General features: G+C 43.0%; 1 protein-coding gene across 2 annotated transcripts in view; it reads right to left on the bottom strand.

Moving 5' to 3' along the window:
- Positions 1 to 19,966, bottom strand: part of sv2bb (synaptic vesicle glycoprotein 2Bb) — a 38,595-nt gene extending 18,629 nt beyond the window's left edge. Inside the window, exon 1 of one of the 2 annotated variants that reach the window (XM_064930217.1) lies at positions 19,896 to 19,966. The gene's annotated coding sequence lies outside the window, so the exon portion shown is untranslated. Of the gene's footprint in view, positions 1 to 9,384; positions 9,554 to 19,895 lie in introns of those variants that run through there. The other variant, XM_064930216.1, reaches the window with a different exon arrangement.

Genomic DNA, 19,966 nt, shown 5'->3' with positions numbered 1-19,966 from the left:
TCCTTGTTGTTGGAGAGTGGGTGTTAGTAATACATAGCTTTTTGAATCTTTCATGGTCCACAGCAATAAATTGCAAGAAAGATGTGATGAGGAGCAGTGAGCCCACCCCAGTCCTGTGCTATTTAGTTGAACGGATGTTTTTCGAACTGATCTCGCTTTCTGATCTTTGCTTTCAAAACATCCGAAGCTCATTATTTGGAGGAGAGGAGAGACACGAGAAGTTTCTTTACACAGACATTGTTTCACGCATATTAGGCCTCCTTCCAGGAACAGAAAGAAAATGCCTTTCTATAGTGAAGGAGAGCATGGTGGAAAATAAAGGGCCATTACTGATGACCTTGATGCTGATTACTGTGTACAGTGGGATTGGAAGTCTGGTTCTGCTTCATTAACAGCAACTCGGGAAAGGTGTGTGTGTGTGGGCGCGTGTTCGTGTGTGTGTGTGTGCATGTGTAGACAGCGGAGAAGAGAATAAGGAGCTCACTTAAATCATAGGGGAATATCCAGCTAAATGTATTTTCATTTCAGCTTCATGAGCTCTATGCTCATCAGGAGAATTTGAGCGTGAAATATGAGGTTTGTTATATATTGTGGTGTCTTCTGACAGAGTAATTCAGAGAGGCAGACACTCTCAAGGCTACAGACTAAAATGTATTATTTTTCCTTTTCGGTAAAATCTCAATATTTAACACATATAGGCATAGATTTACTACATTTGGCGAAGCCGGCATAAGCAAACAGACGGGATAGACTCATACAGCCACCTACAGTATTTCTCCACCAGACATTGTTGTGAAGGCAATTTGATCGAACTGAACTGGACCCGATTACCACTACATTGATGCTTGCCTTGCAACACCATTTGTTTCCTGTCTGTTGTCTGTGAGTGTATGCCAGCCCCCCCCCCCCCCCCCCCCTGTGTATCCCCATTGGTGGGCACAGCCTCTGTTTCCTGGCACAGCGTGTGGCGTACCATGACAACACCAGGTAGAGATATCCTGAGGATGGCATTCTGGGCACGAGTCACAACCTGATCTTCAGATCTCTGAGTAACAACGGCGATGCCAATAGTCTCTGCGGCAAGAGCTCCATTTTGTTTGGGCTCTATAACATCGTAACACCGTAATGTTATCAGCTATGCAAGATGAGTCACCAGGCTACGCCTGGGCAGAGATTTTGATCGTCTGGCGTCTTGACAAAAGGAAAGACGTGTTCTGCCCTCAATCAATCACGTAATGAGATGATGTAGCGATTTCAGCCTGCATCAGATGCATCTGTAACCATTAGGTTTTTACCTTCCTCGACATGCCTTCTTCATACCAACCTACCGAGGCTATGGACCGTCACTCCCTTGGCGTCCGCCTGCGTAGGCTACATCTGAGGGAGACTGCAGGTGCTTTTGCATAAATCTGGGTCAACCTGGTAGAAGTGGTCTTTGCTTCTGGAGTCAGGTTTCTTCCGGTTTCGCCTGGATCTGCACAGCGGTTCATTTTCAGTGCCTTATCGTCTCCCTTCATATAGCTGGTTCTGTGTTTCTAAGGAGTGTATGGTGATGAGGTGGTTATTTCTGAGACGGTAGTACATCATGACTACTCCAGTGATCAAAGGAACAGAGATGGCTATAATGCAGGTAATCAGGTAGACACAGGAGAACCATTAGGGAGCTCGAGTACGGCGAAGAGCACCTGGGTGCTGCGCCAGGCCTGCGGTACACTTACGTAATTGCTGAACCTGTAATAATAGCAACCTCTGTAACAACCCTTCTGTCTGACCTTGACATGCCAAGCTGTTATTCGAGGAAAAGTTTAGTTAGTTTAGTTTATGTCGTACATGACATATTCAGGAACAGGGAGAAAGGCATCACATTTCATGATAGAATTCTCAGTTTGTACAATTCTCAATTGTAACGAGCTTCAAAAAGTTAATTTGAGAGGTTAGTTGCTAATTGACAGGCCCAACAGACCCCTATTCAATCAAACCAAGAAGACATGAGAGGATGTGAGTCATGGTGATTATTGGCATTGCTTGATGGAATACATGTTGAGCAATGAGATCGGCGGTTGGCCGGAACTAAATGACATGCAGTACGTGCTGTGCAGTGTTCATACACAATGAACAATCTGTAATCCCCTTGCACTGAGATTAAACCTCAGCCAGCCCCCCGGCTGATCTGATCTGTGTTCAGGCTGGTCAATAGCACCTCTCCATCTCTCTCTTTGTCTCTCTCTCTCTCTCCACAGGGAAGGGCCACACCCTTACACTAATGCAGAGAGGGAGAGCGAGTGTGTGTGAAAGAGAGAGAGAGAAATCAGCCATTGAGATCGACAGATGCAAGCCGCAATTTAATCCTGCTTAAGACTGCAGAAATTGCATTCCGTCCAGAGCTGTTCCAAAAGCTTTAGATTACTTTTTCAGCGGCAGAGAAAAAGGGCCAAATATGTTTTTTTTAAAATCAGTACTCCATCCTCCCTTGCCCGGTTATAGTACGACCCTCACTGTGGCATGCAGGACACAGCACTGATAAAGTCAGGATTGAAGGATAGCAGGAGGAGACCTGGCTTTTATTGATGTGTTTGAGAAGGAAATGAATGTCTGGTTGAATGAAGAAACCCTCCTCCATTTCCTTGGTTTGCCTTTCTCCTTTCTCCGGTTTTATGAGACCATGTTGACATCTCTGCTTCTTGACTGGATCTAATCTAGGCATTAGTTGTCTGGAAAGGAGGATAACACAGTAGAAATGTAACCTGGGAAATGTGAAATCTTTCCCTGAAAGGTGACATAGGAGGCCATTCGTAACTTATCTCATCGAAACAATGTCTCATATGAACATCCCTCTTGCTCTGGTCAGAGGGCAGCACTTCTCCCATGATCCTGAGGGTTTCAGGTCACTGCCCCGCCCGTCCTGCCGTGGTTCTCACTCTCTCTCTCTCTCTCTCTGATGATGTCATGCCCAGCTGGGTGTTACATAACGCCAACCTGTGCTTCTTACATTTGGTAAGCACTCTTTCTCAAGCCATATATACAGTATCTATATCTATGACTTTGACTCTATCTATTACTAGACCATAGAAAAATACTGAGGACACTACATATACTCTACTATTATGACTATGACGTTTGTTTGGTTCGAAGAGATGCAGTACTTTAATGCTTCTGAAGTTCATTTGAAACGTCTCGCTCAACAGTTAATGATGTCTTGTAATTTTTCACAAGTTGAAAGAGTTGTCTTCACGTCAGAGTGTGTAACTGGTTGTCCTGTCATCTCTTCTCATCCCCTTTTCTCACTAATTGGGGTCTCACTGTGCTCTCCATTAGTGATACGTATCTCTTTATTTTGGTCTTAATGAGGGCTGAATCAAACATCTGGTGTATCAGATTGAGATCTGATGCTCAAGTAATTGTAATTATAAAGGGAAGATTATGTCACGCCCTGACCATAGAGAGCCCTTTTTTCGCTATGGTGTAGTAGGTCAGGGCGTGACTGGGGGTATTCCAGTTCCTTATTTCTATGTGATGTTCTAGTTTATTTTTCTATGTTGGTGATTTGTATGATTCCCAATCAGAGGCAGCTGGTAATCGTTGTCTCTAATTGGGATCATATTTAGGTAGCATTTATCCCGCCTGTGTTTGTGGGTTATTATATTGTGTTTTGTGCATGTGCACCACGGAGTCACGTTTCGTTGTTAGGTTATTGAGTTATTGTTTCACTTTATAATAAATATGTAGAACTCTACATCCGCTGTGCCTTGGTCTGTCTCTCCTCATGAACGTGACAGAATACGTGCTTTTCAGTGTAGTTACATCATTGTGCGCTTTTTGCGAATATAGGCAATGACTAATACTCTAGTTAAAAACAGATTTCAAGGGGCCTCCCAGGTGGCGCAGTGGTCTAGGGCACTGCATTGCAGCGCTAGCTGTGCCACCAGAGACTCTGGGTTCACACCCAGGCATTTTACCCCCTTTTTCTCCCCAATTTCATAGTATCCAATTACTAGTAGTTACTATCTTGTCTCATCGCTACAACTCCCATACGGGCTCGGGAGAGACGATGGTCAAAAGTCATGCGTCCTCAGAAAAACAACCCAACCAAGCCGCACTGCTTCTTAACACAGCGAGCCTCCAACCCGGAAGCCAGCCGCACCAATGTGTTGGAGGAAACACCGTGCACCTGGCAACCTTGGTTAGCATGCACTGCACCCGGCCCACCACAGGAGTCACAAGTGCACAATGAGACAAGGATATCCCTGCCGGCCAAACCCTCACAAACCCGGACAACGCTAGGACAATTGTACGCCACCCCATGGGCCTCCCGGTCGCGGCCAGCTGCGACAGAGCCTGGGCTCGAACCCAGAGTCTCTGGTGGCACAGCAGCCTTGGACCACTGCGACACCCGGGAGGCCCAGAATTTGTTCTTAAATGATTTTGCCTAGTTAAATAAAAAGACAAGAGATCTCTGACTTTGAAAGAGGCGTCTGAGGGGTTTAAAAAATGTCTGTGTCTCTGTCACTAAATCTCAACCCAAATGAACACTTCTGGGAGATTCTAGAGCGCATCCTGAAACAGCGTTTTCCACCACCATCAACAAAACACCAAATGAAGGAATTTCTCATGTAAGAATGGTGTCGCATCCCTTCAATAGAGTTGCAGACACTTGTAGAATCTTCTCTGCCATGTGCATTGAAGCTGTTCTGGCTTTTAAAAACCCTTTATGTTGGTGTTTCCCTTATTTTGGCAGTTACTTGTATTTCATCAACGTCTCACATACAAGTGAGATACAGACACATTCTTATACATGCCTTGAAGATGTTTATTTTACCTTTATTTAACAAGGCAAGTAAGTTAAGAACAAATTCTTATTTTCAATGACGGCCTAGGAACAGTGGGTTAACTGCCTGTTCAGGGGCAGAATGACAGATTTGTACCTTGTCAGCTCGGGGATTTGAACTTGCAACCTTCCGGTTACTAGTCCAACCACTAGGCTACCCTGTCACTGTTTAGGTGGTATAGTAAATATCCGAGATACGCTCCACGACCAAAATGCTTGTCAAACATCTCATTCCTAAATCATGGCCAATAATATGGAGTTGGTCCTCCCCCTTTGCTGCTATAATAGCCTCCACTCTTCTGGGAAGGCTTTCCACTAGATGTTGGAACATTGCTGCAGGGACTTTATTCCATTCAGCCACAAGAGCATTCGTGAGGTCGGGCACTGATGTTGGGCGATTAGGCCTGGATCGCAATCGGCGTTCCAAATCATCCCAAAGGTGTTTGATGGGGTTGAAGTCCGGGCTCTGTGCAGGCCAGTCAAGTTCTTCCACACCAATCTCAACAAACTCTTTCTGTATGAACCTTGCTTTGTGCACATTAAAAAATGTCAGATTTGATTTTCCCTGATGTAAAATGTATCAACCCCTATGAAAAAGTCCATTAACTATAATCTACAAAATAATTCACATTATCCTTATTGCTGCAGGATTATTTTCCTGCTGTAGCAAACTGGCTCAAATTAAGATCCTACATCTGTAGGTAGGAGAATATAGCATCTCTTTAAAGGCCTGTCGTGCCAGTCAGGGGCCAGACTGAGGGATGGCAGTGTGCTGGCAAATGGAGAGGGATAAATAAAAATGAGAGGTCCATTAAACGGAAAGGGGGAGGCCAACATCTAGCACTTGGCCCTGCAGTGTGTACAGCTTTGTTTCAAGGCACATAAAGCAGATCACACATTAGCTTCAAGAATGTTTTGTTATCGATTCCCTCTCTGGCCCCTAGTTATAAAACACTTATAAGACATAAAACACAGTACCAGTAGGAAGGGAAAATGCTATGAGCACCGTTTTACGGATAAACTGGAATTTACTGGATGGATCTCATATCCTGTTGCTCATTGAAACCACTGTTCATTTCCGGGCAGTCTCATCAGTCTCATTCAACAAGTCTCCCAATGACATTGCTGTGTGAACAATGCTTCAGCACAGGAGGCAGGACATACAGTACATGTAAACAATGTAGCCAACCAGTCACCTTTTATGTATAAACCCACCTCAACCACTCCAGTACCCCTGCACATTGAACAAGGTAGTGGCACTGACCTGTATATACTCGCATTATCGTGTTTCTTTAACTCACATCATAGTTCCTGTGTGGTTTTTATTTGTACTTTTATTTTATATTGCACATTTTGTTGGGTTACAGCCTCAATTCAAAATAGATTAAATCGTTTTTTCCCTCACCCATCTACACACAATAACCCATAACGACAAACTGAAAATATGGTTTTTAGATTTTTTTTTTTACAAATGAAATACAGAAATATCTCATTTGAATCCAGGCTGTAACACAACAAAATGTGGAATAAGTCAAGGGGTATGAATTATTATTACTATAGTATTATTACAATCTGAGATAACAGCCTAAGTCGTCATGATTATTAATATGTTGTCCCACAGCAGCGGCTGTAGGGAGAGACGAATCACTATGTGCATGTTCAGGCACACATAGGACATGTCTCCTATGACCAATATGCCTTGGCAGCTAACATTCAAATTGTTGACGATTAAAATCCAACGAATCATTTGGGAAGCCTGAGCTGCGAGACATTATGTTATGAGAAATATGGGTCTGAACAGCCTTTGTGACCCGGGGAGGGAGAGCGGAGGCGAGAACAGAGGGTCTGCTGGAAGAGGTTCAGTGATGCCAGCCGAGCCGTGGGTTTAAGATGAAGTGGGAGATCTACCGTGTCGTTAGGAGAAGTGCCGCTGTGCTTCTGTAACTCATGGTTACATATTAGAACACTGGCATCTGACTCCACATTCTATTTACTGCCTCCTGTAACCATCCATCCTACAGCAAGAGACACTTTCTCTGAGACAGGTCTCAGGAAGCACATTGTGATGTTCTTTTTTATTGCCGGTATTGTTCTGGAAGACCATTTTGCTGTAATTGTGAAAATGTACTTAAATTATGAGAAACATTAGGAATGGTGTCAACAGATAAAATGTAACTACAAAGCGCCAAAACACACCTTTGAGGTGTTCGATGAGACTACGGAGAGAGAAAGGGCATGAAAAGGAAGAGAAAACGTGGGAGAGTGTCAGAGCAGGGGAGAGAAAGAGAGAGAGAGAGACAGAGACAGAGACAGAGAGAGAGAGAGAGAGACAGAGAGAGAGAGAGAGAGAGAGAGAGAGAGAGAGAGAGAGAGAGAGAGAGAGAGAGACAGAGACAGGGAGAGAGAGAGAGAGAGAGAGATGCTTTAAAGTGCAGCATATTAAAGATTCATACTGAGGGACAGTCTGTACAAGAGTATTTTCAGCCGCCAAACCTCTCGGCTGCACAACTAAATAGCATCAATAGACTCTTAAGCAATTAGCATGCGAGTACAGTTTCAACCATTTTGAATTGTTTTGATGATTTAGAGGATAGAGCTCTAATGTATAGCATCATTAGTGTAGCTTTTTAGTTGTCCACTTTTCATTGAAAATGGATATGAATGGATATGAATGGATATGAATGGATATGAACGGATATGACTCTTCTGCGTTGATTGCAGGAAGTGATTTTGTATGTGTACAAGCATTAGCATAACATGTCAGTCACTTTACTCCCTCTATCAGACACTTACTGTGGGAGGGCCCACATTAAAAACAAACTACTGGTCCTGGCTCTCAACCCCCAGTATATTGAACTAACCACATAATGCCCCTGGTACAGTCAAAAAGCATTGTGTAAGTATTTGGCTTTTAATTCAGCTATTTGGTTATGAACAATAAACAAAATAGATTGACCTGAAATGACCTCTATGAATATTTCAAATTGATCTATTTAGTTCTATTTGTTTGTGGTTTTTACTTTATGCCTGAAGTATTCATATAGTATTCATGATTTTACCATAGTCCTGGTATTTTCAGTTTTTAGAATCAACATATTGTCCCTATATCGACCAACAGTGGAGAAATCGTGAGAGTGAAAGTAGACCTTGGATTGTGTGATTTCCCTTGGGCATCTAAGTTAACTACAGAACTTGTAGCAGCAAAGCATTGATGATTTGTCCTATTGCTCAATATGGAGTCTCCAATCAACCTGTCTATTTTGATCAAACACACATTTCCCCGGCCAGACTATGTACTGTATTGGTACAAACCATATAAGCCCTATCTCAAAGCACACAACCATCCTACAAATATTATCATCTCAGTGACCCTGTCAACATCTAAAAGTTGGAGCTATTGCTCTGGACGATTTCATGTAGCTGTTACCCACATAACCTCTTCTGTCTGATCGTGATCAAGATTCATGTGGAATAGAGACAAAAACCTGACTGAATTACCTAAGGACCCTCTGGGCCCACTGGCCTCTGTGACCTGGCATGGAGAGTCCTTATGATGGGTGTCCCATTCCACTCCCATCTGTCAACACTCTCCTCGTGACAGCAGGGTAAGGTAGAATGGAAGTGGGATCTCTGGCTGTTGTCTCGTTAGGAGGGGGATGACGTGCTAACAGGCCGGTTCTGGCTGTGGGATCTAAAGACGGTAACACACCGCCACGCTTGGCTTTTGGCTTGCGTAGGCAAGACATTTATTATGGATAAGTACCACATGTTCCTTTCCAGTGCAGCAAGAACCCTGCCCCCTCACACACACTCTCTCACACACACTCTCTCACACACACTCTCTCAGTACAGCCCAGCTAAGTAGAGCAGCCGAACCTACACCCATTTAGACGCGGCATCAAATCACTTCTGTGATCCAAGTAGCATAGAACACATCAACAAACTCCTGGTTCGAAATGCTCTCATCCATAGCTATTTTCAATGCACACTACCGTGAAAAGGAATCGTGCTGGAATCTATGGCAATCCACCTTTCATGAGTATCTTTGTGAAATTACAGTACAAGAAAAGGTCAATGGATGTATCTCCCTTTAGACTTTGTTTTCGCATCCTTGCTATTCTGGTCATGATTTCTTACAGTGGTATCAAATACATTTTCATCGGCAATGCTACATTGATGCATCAATACATTTCAGGGCAAAGTGCATCTGAACTGTATCTATTGATTGTGTAATGTCACCCGTAATCTATCTTGATGAAATTGGAGTTTCATGCTCGCGTGTTAAAAATGCATGGTCCTCCTCATTCATTTTGAAGACTGGTTTTACATTTATGTACACTGTTTACTGCATTAGCTTATCTTTTAAGGTTTCTCAAAAACACCCCTGTGATGATTTATGTTTTGAGATATAAAAAGTTTTCTGAAACGCGCAGGGCTCTTTGAGATAGCATCTACAGCCTTTTCCTCTGTGTTTTAACGGGTGAAAACACCATGAATTATGTTTTGTCAGAATCTATTTTAAAATCAAGAGATGAGAATGCAGAAATCTGTTATCTTACCAGAGTTGGCATCAAAACAGTTATTCCTCCTTTTGATAAAGACCAAAGCAACCCATGAAAGGGGTCAAACCGGACCGGGGCCTACGGTAGTTAAGTAACACAGAGGATGCCTTCCTCCAGCTCCAGTATACGGCTCAGATTAGGGTCTGTGCCTGTTATCCGCCCCACTCATCAAAGGAGGAGCTCCCTATCCCTGATCACGCCCACCCCACCACATTCACAATGGTATGGTAGCGTCCACCCAGCCTCTCTGCAACAACAAGCTCCACCCCCCCGGCAGGAGGGAGAGACACACCGCTGCGCTGATCTCCGTGTTTGTGTGTGCGTGATGGAGTGAGAGTGAAAATGAGGCGAGAGCAGAGACCAGAGATGGGGAGGAAGAATAGAGGCTGGCAGATGGGGGACTTGTGGGGAAGAAGGGTGGGAGGTGGGTAGTCCGCCTCTATGACAGATGCGTTGATTTAGGTCAAAGTGGAAGTGGATGTAGCTGCTGTACTTCTACAATAGACAGCAGGAGGAGAGGTAGCTCAGAGGTGCTGCTGGTCTTTTAACACTTTGAGATGGGTTTTCAGGAGCAGGGGCTCTGTAGTGTCACACAGGACAGGTGAGTTACTGCAGACTGTCTGTGCTGTTCCAGTTTCCTCTCAAAGATGGAGTGATTTTACACACAGGAGGATGCAACAGGCAGTGTACTGTCAAATACAACTGTAGGCTTCCACACTCCACTGTACCTTGAATGTTTCATAATAGCACCTAAAAACACTGTAATCTTTTAGCTGTTTGTATGATAAAATGACAGGTAATTGAAGCAACCCTGTCATAATCCTCGTTCATCTTAATTGATGAGAGTTCCTTGGGTGGAATTGTTGAGTGATAAATAACCTGCTATTATAATGGGATAAAAGTTTGCTGTCAGAATTAGATTGACTTGGACTTTCACAGACAGATGCTGTGGCTGTTGTTTCCTCTGCCAGAGGCACTAAACTGAAAACTAAGGTGGTCGATCTTTAAACCTTATAGGGATTGCTCTACCCACCACCTCAGGACTTTCTGCCATAGATCAGGGAGTGAATTTCCCATGCGTTTATATGCAGATGAGAAAATGCTGCATTGCTTGAGTGATGGTACCTCTCAGCTCCCTCTATCAGTGACTGGTTGTGCACTGTAAGGGAGGGCCCTGGAAGAATGGGGTGCTAACACCGCTAACGCTACTATAGCGATTACTATTGTGTGCTAGCCCATTACTATGCCATTGCTGGAATTTTTACATACATACACCTTAGCCAAATACATTTAAAATCCGATTTTCACAATTCCTGACATTTAATCCTTGTAAAAGTTTCCTGTCTTAGGTCAGTTAGGATCACCACTTTATTTTAAGAATGTGAAATGTCAGAATAATAGCAGAGAGAAGGATTTATTTCAGCTTTTTTTTCTTTCATCACATTCCCAGTGTGTCAGAAGTTTACACTCAATTAGTATTTGGTAGCATTGCCTTTACGTTGTTTAACTTGGGTCAAACGTTTCAGGTAGCCTTCCACAAGCTCCCACAATATTGTGAATTTTGGCCCATTCCTCCTGACAGACCTGGTGTAACTGAGTCAGGTTTGTAGGCCTCCTTGCTCGCACATGCTTTTTCAGTTCTGCCCACAAATTTTCTATAGGATTGAGGTCAGGGCTTTGTTGTACTTTTTGCCAAAACTTTGGAAGTATGCTTGGGGTCATTGTCCATTTGGAAGACCCATTTGCGACCAAGTTTGAACTTCCTGACTGATGTCTTGAGATGTTGCTTCAATATATCCACATACATTTCCTTCTATCCCATCTATTTTGTGAAGTGCACCAGTCCCTCCTGCAGCAAAGCACCCCCACAATATGATGCTGGCACCCCGTGCTCCACGGTTGGGATGGTGTTCTTCGGCTTGCAAGCCTCCCCCTTTTCCCTCCAAACATAACAATGGTCATTATGGCCAAACAGTTATATTTTTGTTTCATTATGCCAGAGGACATTTATTCAAATAGTCCGGTCTTTGTCCCCATGTGCAGTAGACTGGCTAATTTGTGCAGTAGACTGGCTAATTTATGGTGGTTTTGGAGCAGTGGCTTCTTCCTTGCTGAGTGGCCTTCAAGGTTATGTCGATATAGGACTTGTTTTACTGTGGATATAGATACTTTAGTACCTGTTTCCTCCAGCATCTTCACAAGGTCCTTTGCTGTTGTTCTGGGATTGATTTGCACTTTTTGCACCAAAGTACGTTCATCTCTAGGAGACAGAACGCGTCTCCTTCCTGAGCGGTATGACGGCTGTGTGGTCCCATGGTGTTTATACTTGCGTACTATTGTTTGTACAGATGAATGTGGTACCTTCAGGCGTTTAGAAATTTCTCCCAAGGATGAACCAGAGACGTGGATGTCTACAATTTGTTTTCTGAGGTCTTGGCTGATTTTTTTTGATTTTCCCATGATGTCAAGCAAAGAGGCACTGAGTTTGAAGGTAGGCCTTGAAATACATCCACAGGTACACCTCCAACGGACTCAAGTGAAGCTTCAGAAGCTTCTAAAGCCATGACATCATTTTCTGGAATTTTCCAAGTTGTTTAAAGGCAAAGTCAACTTAGTACATGTAAACTTCTGACCCACTGGAATTGTGATACAGTGAATTATAAGTTAAATAATTTGTCTGTCCGGGGAAGGACTGCCCGTTCCATGATCTCGCCATCACGGTTGACAACTCCATTGTGTCCTCCTCCCAGAGCGCTAAGAACCTTGGCGTGATCCTGGACAACACCCTGTCGTTCTCAACCAACATCATGGCGGTGGCCCGTTCCTGTAGGTTCATGCTCTACAACATCCGCAGAGTACGACCCTGCCTCACACAGGAAGCGGCGCAGGTCCTAATCCAGGCACTTGTCATCTCCCGTCTGGATTACTGCAACTCGCTGTTGGCTGGGCTCCCTGCCTGTGCCATTAAACCCCTACAACTCATCCAGAACGCCGCAGCCCGTCTGGTGTTCAACCTTCCCAAGTTCTCTCACGTCACCCCGCTCCTCCGCTCTCTCCACTGGCTTCCAGTTGAAGCTCGCATCCGCTACAAGACCATGGTGCTTGCCTACGGAGCTGTGAGGGGAACGGCACCGCAGTACCTCCAGGCTCTGATCAGGCCCTACACCCAAGCAAGGGCACTGCGTTCATCCACCTCTGGCCTGCTCGCCTCCCTACCATTGAGGAAGTACAGTTCCCGCTCAGCCCAGTCAAAACTGTTCGCTGCTCTGGCCCCCCAATGGTGGAACAAACTCCCTCACGACGCCAGGACAGCGGAGTCAATCACCACCTTCCGGAGACACCTGAAACCCCACCTCTTCAAGGAATACCTAGGATAGGATAAGTAATCCTTCTCACCACCCCCCCTTAATGATTTAGATGCACTATTGTAAAGTGGCTGTTCCACTGGATGTCAGAAGGTGAATTCACCAATTTGTAAGTCGCTCTGGATAAGAGCGTCTGCTAAATGACTTAAATGTAATGTAAATGTCTGTAAACAATTGTTGGAAAAATTACTTGTGTCATGCACAAAGTAGATGTCCTCACGGACTTGCCAAAACTATAGTTGGTTAACAAGAAATTTGTGGAGTGGTTGAAAAACTAGTTTTAATGACTAAACTTCCGACTTCAACTGTATCTAAACCGGCACCTCTATCGGAGTCCACCGCCAGTAGGTGGCGCTCTTTTGCAATCAGCATACAACCCCTGTATAATAACTGTTTACGATGAAATGTGTATATGCTTCTCACATGGTGTAGTAGGATTTCTGCTGTAGTCCTAAAATGGAGTTCTGCCCTAACTGCACAGCTGTGACGTGGGTGATTCCCCCTAAGCCCCTCCCTGTGGCCAGGCAGGAGGGCCCACCCCTGGAGAGGACCAGTTGGTCTGTCCTGCTGCTGTCTGCTAGAACATTTTGGAGAGTAGATGACCCACACAGAACAGAGGGGGGAATATACCTAATCCCCATGCCATATAATTCTGCTCAAAAGAGGATTACTCCCACAAATAGTCAGTCAGGCAGAAGAACCATCATCAACTAAATATAGGTCATAGACTATCTGTCTTCATCATCACTGACCATTACCATGGTACCACTTATCCTCCTCCACTCACCAATCCCATTCATATCTGTCTGTTTAAGACTTAAATGAACTACACACACCATTAGAATCCTTGCACTGCGAAGGTTTGGTGACATCGGTATGCATAACTGAAGCGTCCAGTTGTTGTAACCGTCGACACAGGATCGATACGCTTTGATTCCAACTGACCCTGTGTGTGTGTTTGAGGTTCAGGGAGGAGGCTCTTTGAAGTAGATAGAGCTAGGGGTTCCACTAGGCTCGTGGAATAAAGCTGTGTTTTATTATTGTCTGTGATGTGATTTTGTTGAGTTCAAATCATAAGCCCTGGCTGGTTTATATTTCTCCAGTGGCCATCCAACCTCCTTTGTATGCATAACCACTTTGATTATATCAGTGCGGCTGCATTTCATTAAAGGGCAGCTGTACTAAAAAAGTGAATTCTCCGGTTGAAAACGGCATATGTTTCATCGATAGTCAGAAACATTTATTCTAGTGTAAAAATGGACTAAATAGACAAATTTGGGCCATAAAGTCAGTATCTTCCTAAATTGATATTTGCGGGATTTGTGGAAGCTGTTACATTCCTAAAGGTATTGGACATTTGAGGGTTGGGTCTTGGTTACCATCATGCCCACTAACATGGAACACCTATGTGAGAAACAGCTGCACTGATTGTGTTCTATACCAATCGTATGGCAGAACCTACAGACAGTGAGACAGACCAGCACCTCGTACTTGTTTACCTAAGACAACACGTTGCCAATGTTACGTTGAAAGAACACTTGGCCCCTAAGCCCTTTATGGAGTGGCCACTTGATTATGTGTTTGATAGGGATCACACCAGTCTGCCACTGTTTTGGGCAAAATACCATTTTTGACAATGCACACTTGTACCCCAACTGCCACTTGTCAATATTCCAAAATTCAAAACCCATTGGCGAGCATCTTGTGTCCCACCACAACCTGCTTTGTGATATGATTAACATGAAATACTGCCAGACAGACACACACCAGTAAAATATGGTGAGAAAGTTGTAAAAACACTGAAGTTCTTTAGCACTTGCCAGTGACTTAAAAACGGATTTAGCTCACATGGCCTGCCTGCTCAATGTGCCTGCTAGCTACGTTGTCAAACACAGAGATGGAGTTTACCAAGCCAGGTATTTTTGTTACTGTTAAAACAGTGTATGGCTTCTGCTTTATTTATCATGTTTTGACAGCTTGCTGATGAAGTTGTAGACGTGTTCTCAGAAATCAATCCTGTGCGGCAGCAGCTGACACACAACTGTCTGCAGTGAATTACTCGTTTTCACACACATTTTTTTACTTGCAAAATACTGGAGAAAAAACAAACACCTTACCTAAATCGAAAATTGTGCAACTAAGACCTCTCCATTACAGATTTCTTGATGTATCTTCATTAATGAACTTGATTCATTCGGACTATTTTGAGGGCGAGATGTTGCTACCGTGACTCAAGGGGGACAAACAACAATAACTGCATGTGTAAGATATAGTGAACATAACACACCCACATCAAACCATGATGCAAATATTGCAGAAAAACACGTGCAATCGGGGAGTTCAGCCGATCTTTAAACCTTATAGGGATTGCTCTACCCACCACCTCAGGACTTTCTGCCATAGAACAGGGAGTGAATTTCCCATGCGTTTATATGCAGATGAGAAAATGCTGCATCGCTTGAGTGATGGTACCTCTCAGCTCCCTCTATCAGTGACTGGTTGTGCACTGTAAGGGAGGGCCCTGGAAGAATGGGGTGGATGGGCCCTCTGGCTCTCTCTTTCCCTCCCTTTCTCTCTCATAAATCAGCCTGGACCCAGAGGAGTGTCTCTCCATTTTTCTGCTGAGCCTGTCATCTCTCCTGGATCAACCGCCGCTAAACAGGGATCATGTATGCTTTACTACCGTGGGCTGTAGAACACACTCACACAGTGGCACTGTACCTCCTTCCCAACATATGATAATTACCTACAAACAGATGGCAGTTACCAGACAACACAGGCTCATTTGGCATCAACCCCTGAACACAGGATAATTAACACCCACCACAGTATTTATCATTCATTAACACAAGTTCATTAATATCCACGAATAAACGATGACCACCAAACGCAGTACAGCCAATTTAGATTACATATCCTACACTATGCTAATAGTGTTTCTCTGTTAGAACACAATTAATTACCTTACCTAACTTTGAATAATTTTCCTGGTTCATAACCCTCTCTGCACACCACAAAAATAATTATCAGGGCTTGTGTCTGCCTCCCCTTGATCTAGCCCAGGGAATAGAGGGGGATGCTTAAAAAGCCTAAAGGAGAACAAAGGATAACAGAGAGCTGGGTCATTCCACGAAATGAGTGCCTCTTTGCGTCCCTTTAATATTTTAAGCAGAGAATGTGAACCAATATGCATTTTAAAACCCTGTTATATTCAATTAAGTGCCCTTTAATATGAATCACATGGAGAATTCAATAAAGCAGATTTTTTACATTAATAAAGACTTGCTAAAGAGCCAAGATTCAGCATTTTGACACTTCCCCCCGTGCACCCACTATGACTTCCAGGAAAATGTAACCCCAATATTTCTCAAAGTTTTCCACATCATTGTAAAGCTCCACTTATGTTGTTGCTTTGACAAAGTAATTTCTGAAGATTATTATTTATTTCATGTGATTAGTGATTCATTTACTGTCTGTCTTTCAGGTAAAGGTAAAAAAAGGTTCAAATTTAAAAAATAAACTAATTTCAACCTCTACAGATTCGGTCCTCCACCCACGGGACGGTTAAGCTAACATAACATATGACTCAAATAAACTAATTAGGCATATTTGGGCAGTCTTGATACAATATTTTGAACAGATATGCAATGGTTCATTGGATCAGTCTAAAACGTTGCACGTACACGTCAACATTTAAATTGCACCCAGGCTGAAATAATACTTTGTGGTACAAAGTACAAAAAATGCATGCTGTTTTCTTTGTATTATCTTCTACCAGATCTAATGCGTTATATTCTCCTACATTCATTTCACAACTTCAAAGTGTTTCCTTTCAAATGGTATCAAGAATATGCATATCCTGGTCCTGATCTACAGGCAGTTAGATTTGGGTATATAATTTTAGGTGAAAATGGGAAAAAATGGGCATATCCTTAAGGTCAACCCTGTTACGATAACTGAACTCTCATTTTAATATGGTGAAAATATTCCTTTAAAAATATTTTTACGATTGTTATGATCAACCCTGTTACTTTATTTGGCACTTAATAGGCACTTACTATAGTCGTTTGTTTATTTAACCTCTTGAGATGGGAAAGCTTGTTTTTTATTATGTTAAACGTGCTCTTTGTGACGGAATGTTAAAATTAGGTGAAGCCAAAAGTTTTTCCCCCACCAAGTTACACGTCTCAAAAGGCACTGAATTGGTGGAACAACCCAGCTACCTGTCTGGCATCCATGATGGAAGCCAGGTGTCGAGGTGTGGGGGCGGAGTGTCTATTCTCCTGCTCTTTACACAGTTGAAAGGCACTGTGGCAGGCAAATGTATGACATCACCCACTGCATTCACTGCAATGGCTACACAGTAAGGGACACCCGCAGTCATTTACCTTCAACCACTACATGTTTAAGTAATGTGTAAGTAATCTTTGATATAGTACAATGGCAGCTCTTCCTAATACATATTATGTCATTATGTCAAATACTACTAGCACAGTACCAAACGTACTTCTGAAACATGTTAGGAGAAACAGTCTTATATCAAAACCACGTCAAAAACCTATTTTGAACCGTGCCCATGTCACTAGGATCTTGTTATAGCGTTACTCTGATATACATTGAGCATACCAAACATTAGGAACAAGGCATCAAAGCTGGGACTGAGAGACTGGAAAACAGCTTCTCTCTCAAGGCCATCAGACTGTTAAACAGCCATCACTAACACAGAGCACCTGCTGCCTACATACAGACCTGAAATCACTGGCCACTTTAATAAATGGATCACGAGTCACTTTAATAATGTTTACATATCTTGCATTACACATCCCATATGTATATACTGTATTTTATACCATCTATTGCATCATGCTGCTCGGTCATTGCTCATCCATATATTTTTATGTATATATTCTTATTCCATTCCTGTACTTAAATTTGTGTGTATTAGGTAGTTGCTGTGCAATTGTTAGATTACTTGTTAGATATTGCTGCACTGTCGGAACTAGAAGCACAAGCATTTCGCTACTCTAACATTAACTTCTGCTAACCATGTGTACGTGACCAATAACATTTGATTTCATTTGAACCCCTTCCTAATATTGAATTGCACTCCCCTATGCCCTTTTGCCTTCAGAACAGCCTCAATTCGTCAGGACATGGACTCTACAAGGTATCGAAAGCCTTCCACAGGGATGCTGGCCCATGTTGACTCCAATGCTTCCCAAAGTTGTATCAAGTTGGCTGGATGTCCTTTGGATGGTGGACCATTCTTGATACACACAGGAAACTGTTTAGCGTTAAAAACCCAGCAGCGCTGCAGTTCTTGACACCTGCTACCATACCCAGGGTGTCTAGTGGTTAGAGTGTTGGGCCAGTAACCGAAAGGTTGCTGCATCGAATCCCCGAGCTGACAAGTTCAAATCTATCGTTCTGCCGCTGAACAAGGCAGTTAACCCACTGTTCCCTGGTAGGCCGTCATTGTAAATAAGAATTTGTTCTGAACTGACTTGCCTAGTTAAATAAAGGTTAAATGTTTAAAAAATCGAAATACCCCGTTCAAAGGCACTTACATATTTTGTCTTGGCCATTCACCCTCTGAATGGCACACATACACAATCCATGTCTCAATTGTCCAAGGCATAAAAATCCGTCTTTAACCTGTCTCCTCCCCTTCATCTACATTGATTGAAGTGGATTTAACAACATAAGGGATCATAGCGTTTTACCTCGATTCACCTGGTCAGTCCATGTCATGGAAAGAGCATGTTTTGTACACTAGGCATCCTGAAAGCATAACCCTTCATCACTAATGGGATGTAAGGATGCACCACCAGTGCCTGCAGCTCTTGCCCTGTTCTTGATTGGTAATCCCTATAATTATACAAGGCCATATCCCTGGTGATGTTATGGGGCGTGTGTGAGTAATGAAAGCTACGATAATGATGTGCTGCGTATCTATGAGTCGTGTTAGCTCCCCTGTAGTGTCAGTGCCTTCTGTGTCCCCGTCTTAGCCTTCAACCCTCATTACTCTGATGAATTACCTTGTACTGACTGACCTAGACCATGGGTAATGGCATCATAGTTACACCTGGGCCAACGTCTGCAGAGAACAGGGAGGGAGGGCGGCCTGGAACTCAATAGACAGCTCTCCCAATTAACTCTAGAAAAACAACTGTCTCGGGAACAAATTAATTGTATATTTGTATTAGTTTTGTATATCCAAGTGGGTATCATCAATCCATGTCCACACCCTTTGTCAGAATAGTGGGCTGTGGATGGAATATTTCCTTCTGAAAAATGGATATGCTTCATTAATTTTCCTTTGAATAAATGGGAAATTGTGGATGCGCTGAGGAAATGAAGGCTCTAATCACAAACGTCATTATAATCTCAAGGCTACAACACTTCTTTCAATAAATATTATTTTCAGACACCTCGAAATGTTTAGAGAAAGTGACAAAGAAACTTCACACTGTTTTAATCTAAGTATTTCCACAATCATGAGATGGTCATGTTATAATGTGAAAATAAAAATAAATCAAGATTCATGAAATGCTGAAATACTGCAACCCCAACCCTACTGCATCAGAGCACAACCAAGACCAGAACTAGATGGAGAGCTTTGCAAGACTGAAAAAAAAGGACGATTCAAAAATAGAATTAGAATACAACAGAGAATAGTAACAAATCCAAAGTTTCAATAAGCTACAGGTGCTGCCCCACCTTAGGACGGTCTAAGTAGGGAATTGCTCATCTCATGATCAACTGTAACAGCACTGTCTTTATGTATCATAAAGTCTCCTTTTCGTAAAAAACAACAATACATCAACATATGTATATAAACACCTGTTCACCTATCAATTTATCACATTATCTTTCTGGGGAGTCAGTGTTAAGTCATTCAGTAATGCTAATAGACTAACAGGACAAGAGGGAAATCTTCAAAGACACTGTATTATGCTGTAGCATGTTTCCCATATAAGTACACTGATATTCCCACAGCAGTTACGTGATGAGGATCCTCGGTAAAATCAGCATGCAGAACCCAGTGAGACCAACAAGTATAGATTTGCTTTTTAAAAACCCCTACAATAATCTCTGAGTTCAGCCAAGTTGTAAAAACAAGGAAGATGGAATTTTGTTTACCTTCATCCTGGAGACCGGAGGACCCCTGCACAGCATTCCCTTTGTATTGGAGGGTCCTCCCAGTCCAGCAG

This window comes from Oncorhynchus masou, chromosome 22 (assembly GCF_036934945.1).
Source record: "Oncorhynchus masou masou isolate Uvic2021 chromosome 22, UVic_Omas_1.1, whole genome shotgun sequence".
Taxonomy (NCBI): Eukaryota; Metazoa; Chordata; class Actinopteri; order Salmoniformes; family Salmonidae; genus Oncorhynchus; species Oncorhynchus masou.
The sequence above is the reverse complement of the archived record's forward strand: the minus strand, read 5'-3'. Positions and strand labels throughout refer to the sequence as shown.